This window comes from Orcinus orca, chromosome 14 (assembly GCF_937001465.1).
Source record: "Orcinus orca chromosome 14, mOrcOrc1.1, whole genome shotgun sequence".
Classification (NCBI taxonomy): Eukaryota; Metazoa; Chordata; class Mammalia; order Artiodactyla; family Delphinidae; genus Orcinus; species Orcinus orca.
In genome coordinates, this window is record NC_064572.1 from 39,177,752 (window position 1) to 39,183,836 (window position 6,085).

The window sequence follows — 6,085 nt, forward strand, 5'->3', positions numbered from 1 at the left end:
AAGAGGGGAAATGCAAGGCACATAGCAGTTACTGACTCATGATGATTCTAAAACCCAGTTGGGCACATCTGGTTATCTTAATTAGAGCCCAGTCTTTCTCCCTGGGAGTGAGTCTCTGTGGCTTTTGCCTCGACCACATCCACGCTTTTCAGTAAGAAATGGTGTTTTCAGCTGAGCATGTTTCTCAGCTTATTACCTGCCCCTAGTTGATTGAGGGTCTCTCTCTTCATTTTTTTCTGTCTCTGGCCTTTCCAGTCTCAGTCACTTAAAAGAATGTACTGGCTGCCTTTCTGTCAAATTGTAATTTACTCCATTAAACAAAACCATACTCATAAAAACTCTTATAAATAGGTTTTCCTATCCTTGGGAACCATGTAAGGCTGATGAGGGACTGTATTAATCTGCTAGGGCTACCTTAACAAAGTACCACAGCCTGGGTGGCTTAAACAACAGACATTGGTTATCCACAAGTTCCGGAGGTCAGAAGTTCAAGATCAAGTTGTTGACAGGGTAGTTTCCTTCTGAGGGCTGTGAGGAAAAATCTGTTCAGTGCCTCTCCCCTAGCTACTGGGGATTCACTGGCAATCTTTGGTGTTCATGTAGAAGCATCGTCTGAGTGTCTCCCTTAACATTCACATAATAGCTCTCTGTGAGTCTGTATCCAAATTTCCCCTTTTATAAGGACAAGAATTATAATAAATTAGGGCCTACCCTGATATCATTTTAACTTGGTAAAACATCTATCTCCAAATAAAGTCACATTCTGAAGTACTGGGGGTTAAGATTTCAACATAGGAACTTTGGGAGAACACAATTTAACCTATAACAAGGAAACTGTGCTTAATATTTGTAGAAACCCTCATGTATAACTGAAACCACCTGCAACGCATACCCTAATATTCTTAGAAAGCTGAATCTTTCTTAGGTCTTAATAAGGACCTTATAAGCACACCTTGACTTCACCTTTCCCCTGAGGTCATAGTTTACTGCTCTGGACTTGAACTTTGCCTTGAGGCCAATTCTTACTTCGCGAGCCTTTTGAAAGATCGAAAGCCCATCACTGACCATCTATGCTTGCTAAATTCTGCTTACAAATTAAAACCAAAATTCCTCTTTAGTTTACCTCTCTCTTCTTGTATCTCTCTTTTCTTATAGGTAGCCAGAAAAAGCGAGTTATAACTTTCTAGAAATACTTCCATCACCCTCTACAAGTATATTAAGTGCCTTGGGTATTTTCCATGTTTCCATAGGCAACTGTATTGCCTGTCACAACATACAAATAGTCTTTCTTTCCTCCAGCCTCCCATAACATTTTCTTGATGTCCTCCAAGCCTTCAGCAGCAGGCTCTGTGAGGTCCTTCCAACTGAACCTCCTGGGTTACTTCTAGCTTCCATCCTGCAACTTGCCCCAAGCCAATGTCACATAGATTTGTTTTGTGTTAGAACAGAGACTCACTTTCTGGTACCAAGTTCCATTCCCATTATCAGTTGCCCTATGACAAACTACACACAGAGTGGATTAAAACAACTGTTATGTGATACCACACAATTTTGTGGGTCAGGAACACGGGCAGGGCTTGGCTGGCCACTTCTGCCCCACATGGCTTTAACTAAACATAAGTATACAGATTTTACTAACATTTCTGCACTTTTGTTGTGATGGTTAAAGAGCTGGGCTGATGGGGCCCCTCTCCCTTTCACTGTGGTCTCACGACATCCAGTTGGTCTTTCGTACAGGTTAGCCTTCTTAGTTGGTCGTTTAGGGTTTGGATAGACCAAGATGGAAGCTACTAGTCCTCTTAAAGCTTAAGCCCAGAACTCTTGGTCAAAGCAGTCACAGGTTAATCCAAGTTCAAAAGGAGGGGAAACTCTCACAGTGAAGGAGTTTCAAAGAATTGGCAGCCTCTTTAAATCTACCATATCCCCTTGTAAACAAGCCTTTGAAAAAAAGTGATCCTAATTTGAATATGCCATCTGTTTTCTGCTGAGAGGGTGACTGATACAGTAATGGGTATCATAAGAGGCTTCAGGAAACAGACCTTTAAGATGAGATTTTGCATTTGAATTAATTGTATATTCAAGGGTACAAAGTTAATCTACTTTTGGGGGGGAAATGGAATATGAATTATCTAATGCATATAATCACACCATGATTAATCATAGTATCACCAGTGCTGGTATTAGATGCAAAGGAGGTAGAAGGCAAGGTATTAGAGGATCACTGAATGTGATAATTAGTTGCGATGGCAAGAACAGTAATTATAAAACTCGCAGAATCATGTATTTTCTAACAATGCTAGTGAGTATCCGTAAGGGCGAAGAGAAAATAAAATCTATGAACATGTAGCTAAGAACATGTATGAACTTTAGGGCTCCACAGCAGTTTCCACGAAGTCCCTTATTCCTACAGCCCCATGATAAAAAAGGTTTAGATAAAGTCCAGGGTCTGGTAGTAAGATCTGCAAACAATAAGATAACAACGATAAAAGCTGCACCAATTCAATCCTGCCAAGTCTTTGATACTAAGTCAAGAAAAGACATGAGATCCTAAGAAAAGACATGGAGATATTTGGGCAGGCATAGATAAGGTTGAAAGCTTGAGTCCCCACATTTCTCTGTAAACCCCTTGCTGGCAGAACCTCTCTTTCATTTGAGGAACGCAGCTCTCGCCTGCAGAAGAGCCTTCCAAAATCTGCAACTGGGAATCTGCTTCACAAGCTCACCTGTATCATGTCTTTGCTCCTTCCAAGGAGAGTTAGATTCCAAAACAGCCTAGATCAAACAGTACAGGAAGAGATAGCCTATCCACCGTAAGAGTTATAAGATCTTACCTTAAGTAAGGAAATTTAGAAGTAATTTTAGTTTTAATGGAAGGGACAGAAGTATACCATTTTTGTCAGTCTCAGTGTTTCAACATGTTAACCTCAATGTCCTATCAAAGCCTGAAATGACCTTAATCTTCTTGATATCTCACAGAACTTAATGCTAGCCCATGCCACTGATGACATTTGAAACCATTTGGATCCTTGTGGTAGATTACATTACTGGCCTAAAACTTCACTCCTCCCTTTTTCTAAGCCCTTCGCCATGTGACTTTTGTATTCCTCCCCTAAAGGTGGAATATTTTTTGCTACCTATTGACATTAGACTCAGCCATGCCCCTTACCCTGGCCGACAGCATGGAGGCAGAAATGGCAGAACATCTGTTCTGTCCCTGAGTTTGAGGCTTTGTGTGCTGCTCCTTGTTTTCTCACCCCTCTGCCACCGCCAGGGCTCTCACTGGCACACTAGATACCAGGAGAAGGAGAAACCTGTGTAGCAGAGCCTGCACGTTGAAGATGACACATTCAAGCTGACATAGGGTAAAGCAGAGTCATACCAGCTAATCTATAAACGTCGTAAGAAATGCTTATTATATTATGTCCTGCTAGTTTGTGATTACTTGTTATGTAGCATTACTAAGAAATGTTTTACTGATAGACTCAGTGTGTGAGAGACAGACCCAGAGAAAGTAAAGAGTGCTATCATGTCAATAACATTTCTAGGGATGTAGTAGTCTGGGGCATGATGGAATTCCTTTTCAAAGTGAAAAATAAGTTGCCAACCCTTGCTCTGCACACCATAAAGAATGAGGTATAAATATGTGGTAGACCTCTTAATAATTTAGCAGCAACAGATACAGATGTTTCTGATATATGATGGTATATGTGATTCTAATAAAATGTTTTTTCTAAAAATCCTGCATTAAATATAGCAGCTGCATTTTATATTACTGTTTCTATTCCACTTTTCTCCCACCCTCATCCCCACCACTTTTTACCAAGAGCACCATTAGTAGACGAGTTAAGTTTCAGGTATTAGTGAGACCAAAATGATTCATCTTTTATAATATGAAGGCTGATGTAGGGGTAGAAAACTTTCCCCATCTTCCCGTCGACATTCTTTGTCTGGTCTAATCATTAAATTGACCTAAGACATTAACAGGAGAAAAACAAATGTAATTACATACGTACGGGATCCCCCAAACGTGAAAGGCTCAAAGACACTCAGGCAATAGAGGTTTATATGCCCTCTTGAGCTAAGGAGAAGGGTAGGGGTCTGGGGAATCCAAGGAGAGGAAGACAATGCACAGGAAAATGAGAAGAACACATCTTTGCTAAACAAATTCTTGCCATGCCGTGCAGTTAAGTGTTTCTGATATAATAAGTTCTCTCTGGTGTTAGCTCTCTTTTGGCACAAGCCTTCTATTAGAAATTCTTTTAGGCAGTTAAGGGGGAGGCTAAAAAAAAAAAAAAAGAAAGAAAAACTTTCCTGAGTCTGCTGGGTCCAAATTGCCTTCAGCTCAAAAGAATCCACATGCCAAAGTAACTCATTTTGGGGTGACGTACTCTGTTCCCCTTCACAAGAACAGAAATTTATTTGTTTAATTATTACAGAGTTTTCCCCAGATAAAAGGATAGGGCGGATGTTAAGCAGTAAAAAAGGGTAAATTATAAAAGATGTCCTCACTTGCCTTCTAGATCTACTCTTTCCCTTTCTCTCTTCAGCTCACCAACTGTACAGCTGACTTGCACAGATATATGGATGGATGGGTTCTCTAATCCTCTGTCTTCTGGTTGACTTCAGCCAATGGGGAATCCTTTCAGGAGATTGGAGGAAGAATGACATCTTTTTTAACTCCCTGGTTTCCTCCATTCAAAGTCATTTTGGGGACTTCCCTGGTGGTCCAGTGGCTAAGTCTCCGAGCTCCCAATGCAGGGGGCCCGGGTTTGATCCCCAGTCAGGGAACTAGATCCTGCATGCTGCAATGAGAGATACCACAGGCAGCAATGAAGATCCCGTGTGCCACAACTAAGACCCAGCACAGCCAAATAAATAAATAAGTTAATTAATTAAATAAAAAAGTCATTTTGTACTGTTTTCTTTTTCTTTTTGTCTGAGCAAAGGCTTTTCTAAAGATTGTCTCTGCTAAGCAATTCTTTCTTCAGTTTCTTGTAACCACTCACTCCTGTCATCTGTTTGGGTGTTAACAGCTGTGCTACTACTGGCTGCAGGATACTGAATTATCCTTGTTTTTTTCCCTCACTGTACCTCTGTAAATACTCCCTGTGTAAATTAACCCTAAACTGACTGTACCATTTGTTTTCTTACAGTAATTGGTTGACTCAAGAGTCTACTATACGTGTTTTGATAAAGTGGCTATTTGATGCCTTGACTGCAAGCTTTTCATAGAAAGTAATCCTATCCTTATGTCCTCAGTGTGGAGTTGACATTTAATAAATTCTGACTGAATAAATGAAAAAAGGAATACATGAAGAAAATCATCCACAGACATTAAGAATCAATATTAGATGGAAAATTTAAATGAAGGACTACAAGCATTTTCTCCAAGGCTCTGGCTGGCATCCACGTCATCAAAATCAATCTTTTCTCTGTATTCCTTCTCTTTGGATCCCCTGTCCTACTGGATAATCTCAGGCTATACTGTCTGAGTTTCAGGGGCTTGAACACCAGGTTCAACCTCACACAGGACTTAAAAGCAAACCCAGGGAAAATCTGGATCATTTTGATCTAAAATCCACAAAAATTGCAGGCTGAAGTTTTGGCAGACCGACATGGTCTTCTTCTTAGAAATAAAATGGAGCTCAGCAGGGGCACGTGTAGGCCTTCTGTACTAGAAAATGGTAGACATAACCTTGTTTGTATCTTCACCAAACCTTTGGAAGATAGAGAATGTATTGTTTACCAGGAAAGATATTCATGTGAAGACAGGAAATCAGCCAACATCTTTGGGGAACCTAAGACATAGTTAGAATTAACCTTTTCCAATAAATATATTTCCAGAATTAGAGATGGCAGAGGACCTCGACTTTTACGCAGATGCTGAAAAATTGCCATGACAGAAGGACAGTCCATACATGTGCATTTCCAGGACATTTGCCCAAAGAAATCTTCCCTATCTCGTCCTTCAAAGAGCCTAATCTTTTGTGGGCCTCTGGCCTTGAACAAAGATGACTCTGGAATACTATGGAGATCAAACATGAAGATTCTGTACGCTCTCTTCTAGATAGAATGCACAGAACTC